Raw genomic sequence first — 14,270 nt, 5'->3', positions numbered from 1 at the left:
GCATATCCAAGTGTTTGTGCGGAGTGTGGAAGCTAAAGTATAGTGCGCTTCATGACATGGAGGTGCCGGCACGATCACTTGATTGAGAAAACACTAGTTGATTAATAAATAATTAATCTCCTTGCTAATTTTTTTTCAGACACATTCATAATCGTTATTTTTGCTGGTGCTTTGCGGAAAGTTTATCTGTGAGCTTGAGCACAGAATACATAAATATCAGTCACGTGACCTCTTACGTCATCCGCTCTTTTTCCAGTTGAATTCCAGTTGAGTACTGTCTATGGTACTGACAAGCATTAGCTATCTAGCTTGCTACGATTTACAGTTTCGTACGGATACAGTAAATGGCTACAAAGACAACATTTCGCACCTCGATTGCCATGAAAAGAAACGCTACTTTCAAAAAATATCAACATTAGGGTGTGATCCTTACGCGATACCTGATGCATACTTCCAGCCTCTGTCCGCTGCTATCAAACTACCAATCCTGGCATTCAATGATATATGATATACTTTGTACATAATCCGTCGCCATACACTGGTGAAAGCCTCAAAACCAACTTTGTTTATATAAACCTTGTGTGTATTTGACAGTATTAGCGCAATAAGACTAGAAAGATAACTTAGTTCAGTAAACAGGTTCTGTTAGACAGGCTTAGAGCATGTGGGCTTTGGGTGTATGCGCTCAGAAAACCGCACGCTAGAACCGCACATCAGCACCTGAATGACATGTTTGCAAGGCTTTAAAGCACATGCAAATAATGAACTTTTATGAACTGCAGTGTCCCGTTCCGCTGCGTTAACATTTGATGTGAATATACGTCGCGTTGTAGCCTATGTTGAGATGGAGGCGCCAGAACTGCAACTGAAAGAATGCGCGATACTACGATATTTCTTCAAAAGCAGATCGAGGAGACATTTTAATTGGCCACGATCAAAAATTGTGATATCTCACACCCCTAAGCTAGCGTTAGCTCGTTAACAATATATTTACATACACTCACCACAGACAAAATGAGCACTGCACAGACGAGTGTTTGCAGTTGGTGTCCAGTCTGCCCTCTTGATGGCGTCTTTTTTCGTCCTGAGGTAGCCTGAAAAAGGATATTTTGTGGTTTCTTTTTTGTTGTTGCACCCCACCGCACAACATATTGAATACATAGCTAGCTAGTTCCTTTGCGACTGACGTTTCGATCTTGCCGAATCAGGTACTCAAGATGGCGGCAGACAAGTTTTAGAAGTGAGTGACGTCAGTGAGGAGACGTTGGTGACATCATCTGATATATTAATATAAACGTGTGATTAGTCAACTAATAGCTTAAAGGAATGATTACTAGAAAATTTTTCGGTTCCTAGCAGGGGGGTCTCGGCCCACAAGGGGGCCTTAGCGAGCTCTTTGGGGGTCGCATCATATTTTGAAAAGTGTTGAACAGTGAGCATTAAAGTAGCAGTCCGTAACTTTCTTTTATGTTCAAAATTTACATTTACTAAATTTATATAATGAGCGAGTACATCATGAATCCATTTTCCAAAGCGTGTTTTTGTCTTATCCTGAGTCACTATGGTAGACCTATAAGTGTTTATATTGGGACTATTTTATGCTGGTTCGGGTCGTACCGCTGCGTTGTAGCCCAGTGCCTGCGTGACTCGTCTTAGACATAAACGGAGAGAAGTAGCTCCGGCTACAATATTCTTTTGCAAGACGCATTATTCTGTTAATAAACGCATGTTTATTAATCGCTAGAGCGCTAAACGTTACAGACTGCAGCTTTAAAGAGAACGATCATATTACATTAGCTAATTTTATTCACGATCCCCTGGCTGACCAAAAAATGGGGTTTCAACCATGATAACCCTTAAAACCAAATACAGGGCCAGACTGACCATTGAGGATGATATGTGTCTTGCCCTGTCTAAGATCTCTCCACGCATTGACCAAATTACTCACTGCCAGCAGCAATGCTCACACTGATTGATAAAGCCTCACAAATAACATGCAAGTATTGAGGTCCCAGACACCAGTCATTTTGTAATAGCCTATATTAATTCTTTTTTCCTTACACACCAGTGTGAATACTTTTATATTTTTGTTATTGCATTTCAAATAGGGCCAATTAATAGGCTACTCCTAGGCATACGTTTTTAAATTACAAATGGCCTACTGATGTTTTTTTATAGTATTTTCAAAATGATACGCTATTATTTGTGCATAAACATATCTGGTTATAGTAATAAACATACTGTTTGTTTAAAAACAAAACATTTTGTCATCCTTGCTGCAAGCTCCCTGAGCACTATATCGTTAAATGTGAAGGGGGGCCCTAAAATATATTCATGGGGGAAAAGGGGGGTCTCGGACAAAAAAAGGTTGGGAACCACTGGTCTAAGGGAAGCCCTAATCTTTCCAGTTATCCAGTTGGCAAATAGAATAAAACTGAATTAGAGTTAAACTCACTTACTCAATGATTCGAAACAACCCCAATGCCATTCCAAACCTGTATGACTTGCTTTCTTCTGCGTAACAAAAGATATTTTGAAAAATGTTAGTGACAGTTTTGGTAACCATTGACTATCATTGTATGGAAACACCCCCCCACCACCCAGTTTTATTTAACCTTTATTTTTGAGGCTTAGCTAACAGCCATGTACATGAATTGCTGTTGTATGGAAAAGATCTTTGATTCTCCGGGTGAACTATTTATTTGTTGTCATTCACTAATAGTTATGACTCCTGCTCCTTTTTGAGTGACTTAGTCTAGTCATTAGTTCTAATCAGACAGATAAATATTACTATTTCCTGTCATTTTACTGTAATGTTGCATTTTGTTAGCTCTTGTTCTTTCTGTAAAATAAAATAAAAACCTTTGATTGTTGATGGTTTGTCCTTAGTTACCAAATAGGCCCCTTTCCCCTTATAGGAAGTGATCATGTGACACAGTGTTTGCAGGATTGTGATCATTGCCTAACTGCTTTATGAAGCTGAGCTGTTTCCTGAGCTGTCATAGGTAATGTTTGTCACGTTCAATATCATGCAGAAATGTCCTCTGGCCATAGAGTTAAAGAAAATAAATGCTCGGGGCAGTGCAGACATGAATTGATTTGAAATATTTATAAAAATCGATAAGAACACTGCAGCGCTTAACTTGTCTTCTTATCTCCCCTGTGACCGTTCTCTTTCACTAGTTCTCTGCCTCTAAATAACTCTCAGGAACAGCGCTGCACTGCTTTGACTGTTATATCATTCAAGTGCAAGTTGCTGATAATATGGTTTGATTACTGATGGACTGGACCACATGGCATCTGTGCCCGCAGAGATCTGCAGAATTTGAATGCATGTCAGTCACAAAGTTAAGTTGTTATATGTTGGCTAATTTGATTGTGCATTTAGCTATAAGACTGTAGTATACGTTCAGCTTTATTTAACACATTTTTCAATGTTGAAATCCAGATTTTCACCTGAAATCAGCACAAATAAAATGGTGATTTTCTTAGATTGTAATAAAGCGCTATCCTTTTAAATTGAGTAAACATTAACTGGTTTAGTGTCCTGTACGGTGTGGAAAATGAAATGGTCACAGTGGAGTCTTTTGCCTCAGCCTGTTTCCATGTTTTTTATCAAATCAGCATTTATTCTTTCCCGGCTGCTGGCGTACCTATGCTGACAGGCCTCCAACCCTGCATTAGTGTGGAAATATGTCAAATCCTTAATGCCTTGTTTTTCTTGGTTCTTTCCCCCCTTCTCTCTCACCCTCTTAAGACAGGAAAGGGTTACTTTCCATGTTTCCTGTCCAATTCCCACAGCTCCAGCTCCTTTCGGATCATTTTCTTCATACTAAACATTCCCAGGCTCCCATAACCTCCTGGCTTCCTTACACTGGCCAAGAGAGATCCCAGGTGAGCGTGTGGGCGAACCTCCTGTTTTTAAGGATAGAAATCTCTCTCGTTTTGCCTCCTGACAACGGTGATGGTGAAACGTGGTTTCTTTTTTAACTTTCCTTGGTCGCAGGCATGGGAAAACGGTTATTTTAGAAATCTATATCAGTCATTTGGCACAGAGTAAGGCCAAGCTGATTGGTGAAACTGAAGTTTTAGTGCTCAAGTGAGCCTCAAATACCTCACGCAGTAACTCAGAGCAAGGCTATCATGAGGCAATTCTCGTGAATTTCATCTTCGAAATGTTCCAGAATTTTAAGGCCTGTCATTGGATTTTGGAGCTGTCACTCCAGGTACCATGACAATAGATGAAAGGCTCTGATACAGCAGAGGTGGCCTGTGATCAATTTTAGCGATAAAGACTGTTTAGCTCAACATGACACTCGATACATCCTGTTAAGGGTTTCGCTTTGAATGTTCAGATGAGTCTAGGGAAAACCGCTTACAGAAATAAAAAGAAAAAAAAATCTGCTACTTAGTTCATAATGCCTCTCTTTCCCAACAGTAAAATCCTTGTAGGGTCAGAAAATAGTCTTATCAGCAGGTTTTAACTGCACACTTCCAATAAAATACACTTAGTATGGCCAGGCAACTGGTTTGTGTTTTATAATCCTGTTGTTCATCCCTCCTCTTTGTCCTGTTCGCTATCTTTTCCCACAGATTCTCTTCCAACTCTTCCAACTTCTCTCTCTCTCTCTCTCTCTCTCTCTCTCTCTCTCTCTCTCTCTCTCTCTCTCTCTCTCTCTCTCTCTCTCTCTCTCTCTCTCTCTCTCTCTCTCTCTCTCTCTCTCTCTCTCTCTCTCAGAGCACCTGACAGATGGATTGAGAGAGAGGTTTGGATGTGCGATCACCCCCGGTTTGACCAAAAAAACCCACTAGTCTTTGTAAATAGAAACCCGGGACAGAGCGGAACAAACAGCGATGTTATTTGGGCTTGACCCAATGATAGACCTGCTGAGATGTTCTAAATATAGTCCCATGGTGTACTGACTAATTGCCCCATGAGCAGTAATCATTCCCAGCCTCTGAAACCTCTTAAACAGCGAAGAGAGTCAAGTCACTGCTGCCCCCCTGCTGTGTCGGAGACAAATACCAGAACGAGCAGAACTGACTGAGCAGATCAGTACAGAGATGAACCCAGCGCTTCTCTGTTTTTTAGGTACCTGTCTGCACAGGTGGGGTTAATTTGAACCGGATATGAAACAGGATTGTGTTTTTTTTTATGTTTCATTGCATTTTAACTTTAGCTAATAGAGTGATGGAGGGATAACATCAAATCCCGGAAGACTAACTCGCTGCTGGTTCCCTTGAGATTTTTCTATGGGGTTTTATAATGTTTTTTCAATTCATGAGTAAAATAAGGTCTGTGGTAAATATAACTTGACGGTACTTCAATGTTTTCACTACAACGTGAACCATAATGTAAATTTTGAAGCAGTTGTGAAGCAGAACGTTTGGAGTGTGATTGTGTGCAGTTTACATTGTAGAACTACATGTTCAAGTGTCATCAAGTTATGTTTACCACAGACCTTATTTTACTCATCAATTTGAAAAATCCCATTATAAAACACCATAGGGAAATCTTTAGGGAACAAGGGGCGAATTAGTCTTCAGGGTTTTGACATCATCCCTGCACCACTCTAAAACCTTGCATCACAAATAAGCATTTTAAATAGTGTTTGGAGAAATCATAACATTTTGACCAAGGTAATAGGTTTTGTACACAGTCTCTACCTTAGATTGTTAGGGATGGGTATCTTAAGGAATTTAACTGGTTCTGAATCCTGAAAGACTAGTCGTTAGTCACCATGAAATCAATTTTTTTTTTACAAAAAATGCTTATTATAAATGCATTACCCATGCACACAATTTTTTCTATATATTTGATGAGTAAATCAGTAATGCATTGTAAAAAGATTTCTCAAACTGCCAGTATTAAAACGCTGTGGCTGTCTTGCTCTTTTTGCAATCAGCATACAGCACTCTGTCTGCCAAGTAACATGAGACACTGTGTATGCTACCTGCTTCCGAGCAGAGCTACACAAACCTGTGACCAAAGCTCAACCTGCGGTAACAGATAGGAAGTGGCCGCCACCCACCGGATATCCTCCTAACTCCCACGGCTAAATAAAGCCGTAGAGCAGCTGATAGCCAGTGAGATGTTCGCCCTCTGCTGCTTCAGCATGTGTGATTATGACACTGCACCTTGATCTGAGAGTCTCTTCCTTTCTCATTCAAACGCACATTCTGCATTGTAGTTAGGAACTTCTTGTCCTTTTACATTCTATTGTGAAGGAGAGCATATGTTGTCTGTGTACCCAATGCTGTTTTTATAGTAAGCAAAGAGAGAAAAGGCAGTCACAGAATAGGACAAGAGATTCCTTCCTAATGCTCATTTATATTTAGACATTAATTTCTTACAAGGACGAAGAATGAGGTCTATCTTGACGACAGTGAATTTTACTCCTCCGGACAGCAATCTGAGATACAGGGCCTCCTTTATTTCATTGGCCAAAGCTTGATTATATTTGGCCTAACCCAGAATTGTTTTCCTAGATTACTCAAGGCTTAAAAAAGAGCCAAATTGACCCTTCGCTAAGCCCCGCCCTCCCTAGTTACTGTTGCTACGCCTGTCAAGCTTTCGCGCCTGGCTCGTCTATTACTGTGTGTATGCACCGGTGTTAGACATTCCCAATGAGATAATTAGTAATTTTTGGCGAACATGTGAAATATCTGAGAGGGCAAGACAAAAGGGACTGCAGTGTGCATTCGAGGGATATATCCACGACATAATATTAGGGCTGAAACGATTCCTCGAGTTACTCGATTACAAAAATTCCTCGAGGCAAAAACTCTGCCTCGAAGCCTCGTTAAATTCCTATGTAAAATGTTCACTATACGCGGATCTATACTATAGCGCGTGATTTATTTTGAATTTATTTGGCACGATGGCGGAGAGTAAAGATGTCCATAAACGGCAGAGAATGTCTAAAGTTTGGGATCATTACATACTTAAAAAGGAAGAGAACAAGGTGCAATGTGTCTACTGCGAAGTAGACCTGGCATACCATACCACAACAGTACGACTTCAATGATTCAGAATCTGAACCGAAAACATCCACTCCATGCTCTCACCAAGCGTCACTGAAACATAACCTAATGGTCTGTTCACACCGAATGCGAATATAGCGTCAAATAAGCGTCCATCGCGTTTAGTTAGACGCTTAAACATTCGCTCGAGTTAAAAATTTTCAACGTGGGCGGAAGACGTTCGCGTCATTCGCGACGCCCGGCGCGAATGATGCGTCTATTCGCGTCTTTGCACTGACTTTGTATAATCTACTCGCGTAAATAATTAAAGTTGCGTTCGGTGTGTGAACCCCTTCACTTACACACACACACACACACACACACAGACACACACGCATACACACACATGCACCCTCGTCTCTCTCACGCGCCAGTCAGATCAATTGCGGCAATGCATCACATATGCTTAAACTTTCATGTAGCCACGCAACAATAATTTCAGCATGCATTCACTGTATACACCGCGACGTGATGGAAGAATAACACATATTGTATTGCAGTCTTTGCGAGACCTTGTTTGTATGTCAGGTCTTCCAAATAGTTACAGACAACAACAAAAAATGAAATTCCCCAGCCTGCTTCTCCAAATCCACTCGTACTTTTGGGGAAGACATTTTAATTGGCTACCAAAGTAATTGAGCATAGAACATTGTTGGCACTTATACTAAATGGGTAAAAATTGCAATAAATAGGCCTAGTTTTGGAGCCAAATGTTAGAGTTGGAATAAGTTTTTTTTTTTTTTTTGAGAAATAAAAGCCAAATGCTTGATCATTTTACAGCCACATCATTTTCGTTATGCATTATTTGTTTTAGTTGTTTAAAAACACACAAAAAATTACCCGATTACTCGATTAATCGATCGATTAAGTGCTAGATTAATCGATTACAAAAAGAATCGATAGCTGCAGCCCTACATAATATGCAACCGATTAGCGAATAATTTCATTAAAATTTAAGCTAAAGCCAAACGTATAGTCCCAGCGCAAGCAGCAGCGCCTCATACGCTGACCATTCAAATGGGAAACACACAAACTGAGGAACAGCTATGTTCGTGCACAGCAGGTTAAGTGAAGTGTGAAAATAATCTAATAATTATAAATCAAACAGTTTATCCATACATTTTGTGGAATAACACTAACACCGGGAGAGCCGCGATCGGATTGGGTTAAAGTTACTCAGTCAGGGGTAGTAAGTTAACGTTAGGCGTCGATTAACAAAATGTTGAAATATATTTTCAAGTATGTCAGTGAGCCTCCGTCTTGTCTTTAATCGTCTTATTTTACGTTAAAATATATGCATTATTAACAAAGAACCGTCATTATTCCCAATTTCCAAGCAATAGGTGTTTTTGTTAATCCTGTCGACATTTAGTTGTGAATGGGGTCTCCCACACTGCTGATCACGCCCATCATTTCTCCCATTGGACTTTAGATTTTCGGGAAGGGAAAAAAATTCCAATCCCCTGTCCAAACTTTTAGATCAGATTAACACAATCCATACGCACGATGCTTCGGCATGTTTCCCTCGCTCGAAACCTTGCCAGACCTCCCGCGCCTAGTTACGGTTGCTAAGACCCGATTGCCTAGTGGCGATTTTTGGGCGTGGCTTAGAGAAGGTTCAATTAAAAATAAATTATGATACATAATATACCTATAATATAATTTAAGCATAGACAAATAATAAAGTTAATTGAGATAAATTGGTTAACATTTGCCCATGAAATATTTCACACTCACCGAGTCTTTCATACCGACTCTAGCTGCTTTAACACAGTCAGGAAGTTGCAGTAAAACTCAGTGACAAAACAAGGAAGCATGTACGAAAGCGGAAGTCATGAGTCAGCATTAGTCTTTAGACTGCCGTATCCCACCAGCTTTTTTACAGAGGAAGTGATTATCATTACATGGAGCTTTCAGTTTCTCATTAACACAGGGGTGAATGCTGTTTTTTTTAATCTACTCGCTGGTCAGTGAGCAGAGCTGGCTAATGTCAATATAAAGAGCAGGGGGTGGCCCAGACATCAAGACGAGGACCTTCTAACACGGAACTGAGTTTAAGATGTTTACTGTTCCCGAGCAATTTGTTGCATTAATATAGAATTGAATTTATGTGTGGTCAAAGAAGTGTATATAGGTTATCTAACAACACCTCATTCAGTCAGAATTTAAAATCAAACTCTCGGATTTGTAATAGCTTTGCTGTTTTGTACTTATGTTACATACAATGTTACATAATGTGAAGCTGTATTTGAACCGATCCTTGATTTGTCCATTTGTTTTGTATTATTAGATTTTTTGAATCTATCAGTTACCAAATAAAATAAATCCAATTAGTGTTCATGGATTTACAAATCATATACATTGGTCCCACATAAATCAATTAAGTTAAACAAACATAGTTTGTTACGTATTAATTTCAACATGACGGAATGAAGTCATTTTTTAAGTGAGCCAATTAAGTAGTATCAAAGTTATCTTACTACCAAAATTTTGAACAGTAGTGTGTTTGTTAATATGAGATAAAATTATTCATACTGTGAAATTAGGGCTTTATTTTTGCAGGTTTTCATCTTTATGTGGGTCTTACAGAAGTGGTGCAAAATGCAGCTGCTAACATTTATTTTTTTGTATATACTGAAACAAATTCAATTTTCTTCTAGATTGATGAAATACAAATTAAGCTGTCTTCCCACCCTGGATCACATGGTGCGTAGATATTTTTTAACATTTAAAAAAAATGCTGTAAAGTCAGAAAACCTGCACGTGTATTTTAAAAACTGTCATTACCAAACTTGATATACTTACAAAACACTAAATGTAATGTTGACATTCATTTCATAACTTTCATTTTGTGACTTTCAATGTCATTGATGTATGCATTTCACTGTTCTCACATTTTAAGATAAGGGCAAAACAAAGTTGAATAGTCAATACCAAAACAGCCAATACCGAAACAACTTGTCACTACCGAAACCATAAATGTTTCAGTATTTACATATTTGTTTCAATTGTAATATTCATGTTTATTTCATGTAAAATAATTCATAACATTCATATATATATATATATATATATATATATATATATATATATATATATATATATATATATATAATCAGCTTAGTCTGTTATTGTGATTTCATTTTTTACATTCTGCACCTCTTCACTGAGAATTAGCTATAATGATGTGGCTGCTCTGGGGACAATCAATTTACTACGCTAAGCGTGTGACATCTCTCTGCTTCAGTGAGGTCACCTGTAGCTTTTACTAATGGCGAATGCCTTTCATATTGTTTCCCCTGTTGTTTTCCATGCATTTGATTTTAGTTTGTGGAATCCTGTTCCAATAGTCATGATTAAATGCTCAGGATACTAAAGCACAATACAGACATCAGCAGAAAAGCTTGGGCAGCCGGATAAGTGGGTGGGTTGTTGGCAGAGTGTGAGGGGGGGGGGTGTAATGATATTAGTAGTGATTGGCTAATTTATGAGGCTGTTTAGTTATTCATGTTGAGTGTCGGCCATCCATCATAGCAGTGCTGAAGGAAGTCAAACTCCAGCGTTTATCTGCCAGACCAGAGAACCACGTCATACTGTTCAATAACTAGACACGCAGAACATGACATAATTTCATAGTTGCAGGCTTTTAAGGGTTTTACCCAGGAACTGTAGGTGGGCAAACAAACAAATTTAGACCGAAAATCCCCCAGCATCATGAGGATCTTGTGTTGCAGAGCTCCACCAACAGGAAGTCCATCAGTGTTACGGCTCTCAAGGGACAGCAGCATTTATTTTCCCCCCTCTTGCTCATGTTTTTCACACAGTCTCACTCCATGTTCCTCATCCTTCAGGTGCATGTGTTTTTACTAACATTTTGTGTTTCAAGCAGAGCATCTCATGCCCAAACTGCAGCCATTTGAATACTCTGAAAACATCAGACCGGCCGTTCACCGACTGTGTGATGCATATTTCTCACAGTATGTTGAGATCTGGCTGAAATTTCATGGTCCAATCTGATTGGCTGACTTCTACCTTTTACCAGAGTGCCACCTGGAAACAAAGACGTTAAGTTCTGAAGAACCTTTTTTTTTTCTAAGAGTTATATATATTTACCTCTATACATCATTCGATGTGTCTGGAACATTGAAAGTCTCCTAAAACTTTAATTGGATGGAGAAGATTATGAGTTCTTTTATATCTTGTTCTATGACAAAATCCCTCTAGAAACGAAATACTTTGCTCCGGTCTGTATTGTCATGACAGTGGCGTCTGTAGCACTTGTTTTAATCAAATGCATTTGAAAAAAGAGACTCTTTAAAATATTAATTTTCTGGACTCTGCAGAGGAGTTTCTGCACAACGCTTTAAGCCATTATATTATCCTGAAAACTTTTCAAAGCGTTGGATTATTTTCAACATTGATGAAGTTGTAACCTCGTTTCTATCACTGGGATGGTGTTCCATCAGCAGTGGGGTTTTCCATGTGAGCCAGAGGATATATTATCTCTCATTCACATCCCCCATATTTCTCTCTCTCTCTTACCTCAAATCCTGTGGTTTGTTGTAGGGCTTAATCCAGGTTCTTAAATGAAACCTTGAAGGGTCTCTATGGGATCAATTTGCAGGGATTTCTCCTCCCTGTTCTCCTCTGTTATTCTTTCTTCCTTGATTTCTCCTTTCCTGTCTTCATTTTCTCTGTTGGCTGAATGCAGCATGTTTAGAGCCAGATGCATTCGGGCGTCAGTTTGATCTGTTGACGACCCACTCTCTGGTGGTTAGCCGATCAGTCTTGTCTTTAATCGGCCAATCAGTAGGGGGCCTTTGTTCTTAGGTCCAGTCTGCCACTTCCTGGCACCAGTGAAAGAGTAAATGTTCCTGTAAGTGAAAAAATATATAGGCCTAATCAAGATAGCTTCGAAAACTGGATTTGCATTGAGATTTTTATATCAACTCCCTGAGGGATGTGATGTTTGATTTCGTACTCTGTTAGACCTTGTCTTGCTCTGAAAAGGGAAATAACTTTTTTGCCTTTTAATGTGTTGCTTGAGAACAAGTGAGAAGGAGAGAGACAGACAGGAGGGTAATAGATGTCTCCGTAGGCTACTCTCACTTAAACAGGCAGAGCTCGCTGAAGGGAACCCACTGGCCTGAATCTATTATTCACATACTGTTCTCTGCAGATCTTCTCTTTCAAACACACGCACACACTCACACAAAAGTGAGGAAATGAAAGCTGTCGGCTGTTAGCACTCACAGTGCAAATGGACAGGCCTTTTTGTAAAGACATGAATCTCCAGTGACTCTACAAAGACCTACTAGTAGGCCCATTGTGTGAGAAACAAGGGCAGATACAGTACCCATTAAGCTTTTTCACCTCAATAGAGATAGAGTTGACTCTTGAACCGATAATGGTCTTGCTGAGTCCTGGGACTCTTAACAGCTGAGGTTTTTTTTTTTAAACTGCTGGATGTTGGCATCGAGAACCTGTACCTAAATCAGTATTCATTGGGTCGTTTTGTCTACTTTTTATGCTTGAACCACTTGTGGTCCCTTTGGATTTCTATTCTAAAAAAAACTCAACCTTTTATTCAATTTAAGTTTTAATATATATTAAATATATATTGAATAAATATTAAATTTGAATATTATTTGTTTCCCCAAAGACCTAATGGGGTGATTACCATTCAACAGAGATTGCCACACTACAATCAGTAGTAATATGATGGGGTCAAACAGATTCCGCGACTCTGACAAATGATCTTCAGATTAGTTTTCAGAAGTGACACACTCTTGCTTAAAAACACAGGAGCATATTTAGCTCAACAAGTTCAGGCAGAGATGTACTGGAAATGCTAAATATAAAATGGTTGGTTTGAAATAACATCAAAACATTGTGTCTATACACATACAGCGTAGTGGCAGTCCTGACTTTCTTTCCTTTATTCTTCACTTATGTCATTTTCTGTCTTTTAACTTTATTTGTGAAGTAAACATTAAATTAATGAATGCATAATTTTATGTTTTATTTTAAAATATTCATTTGTGAACACTATTTTATTTAAAGTGTATGAATTTATTAAGACGCGTTACAAATACTTTTCAAAAAACAAATTATTTTCTTTTTTTAATTATGAACTTTAATTATTATTTTAATTTATTATTTTATTATTTTTATATATGAACTTTAATTATTATTTTAATTAATTATTTTATTATTTTTATATATCATTTTCACATTATGAGAGTAAGATTGTGAACATGAATTCACAATAAGGTGTACTGCAGTGTGTAATTTTTACACCAATTTTTACACCACTGTCGGCATAAATCAGAATTGTTTACGAACAGGTTTCCATAGAACTCCTGCCACTGTTTGCTCCCATTTTGACAAATAGTATATATTCATTGGGAAGTCAACCTATGCATATTTTAAAAATATAAATACTTATAATAATATATAGTTTTGGCAAGTATTTCAAACGTTTAAAAAAATACACACTTCTCCTTTAGAAATGACCACAACCGTGGAAGACTAGGACCAAATGATAAGCTCATTTAACCCTAAAAATATCCATATTTTAATCCCATGATAATACATTTGCTTTTCTTAAAAGACTTTTCATTAGACATTATTGGTGTAGTCAGGGCCTCTTCTGTTTTGGTCACATGGCTGGTAATAATGACATCATTGAAGCTCCAGTTTAAGTTTAATACCAGAGTCCAGGGTTGAAGGCTATAATTTTGCTTCTCTTTTTGACATGCAGTCAGTCCGGTCTAATTTAGGCCTGGGTACAGCTGTGTGCACTTCTAACCATACCCTGTTAAATCTGTTTGTGTCTGTTGCTAAACTAGTGTTTTTAAACGACAACAAAAACACCTGCTGCTGTTTTATTCAGTGATGTGCTGACAGCCATTACAGTGAGAGACTATGAAAAAGCTGCAGCATTCTACTGTGAATGTTAAGACTAAAAATGTGTTTTGTCATGTTAAATGTTAATTATAATATTTTGCTTTTAATATCAGAATGATTTTTGACTGCTGTTAAAACTTTACCATGATCAAGCTTTCAGTGTAACAAATGGCAGATTTACATGAAGGACTTAAAAAGACATTTTAGTCTTTTTAAGTCAAGCTGAGCAACTTTTTTGCTAGTGAGTGCTGACATAATCAGAATTGGACAAGAGAGTGTTTTTAGTCACACTTAAGGGTAGGAGTTGGACAAAAAGAAAAAAAGCCTGTGTCTTTATC

At 38.3% G+C, this 14,270-nt stretch overlaps 1 protein-coding gene across 4 annotated transcripts in view; it reads left to right on the top strand.

The window, feature by feature from the left end:
- znf438 (zinc finger protein 438) overlaps positions 1-14,270 on the top strand; it is a 53,294-nt gene that overhangs the window by 20,835 nt on the left and 18,189 nt on the right. For 2 of the 4 annotated variants that reach the window (XM_077200809.1, XM_077200811.1), the window contains exon 2: positions 9,684-9,729. The exons of the other annotated variants lie outside the window; for them this stretch is intronic. The gene's annotated coding sequence lies outside the window, so the exon portion shown is untranslated. The remainder of the gene's footprint in view (positions 1-9,683; positions 9,730-14,270) is intronic. 4 annotated transcript variants of the gene reach the window in all.

Source organism: Siphateles boraxobius, unplaced genomic scaffold (assembly GCF_051911475.1).
Source record: "Siphateles boraxobius isolate OS27281-9 unplaced genomic scaffold, OSU_SipBor_1 46, whole genome shotgun sequence".
In the NCBI taxonomy this organism is placed as follows: Eukaryota; Metazoa; Chordata; class Actinopteri; order Cypriniformes; family Leuciscidae; genus Siphateles; species Siphateles boraxobius.
The sequence above is the reverse complement of the archived record's forward strand: the minus strand, read 5'-3'. Positions and strand labels throughout refer to the sequence as shown.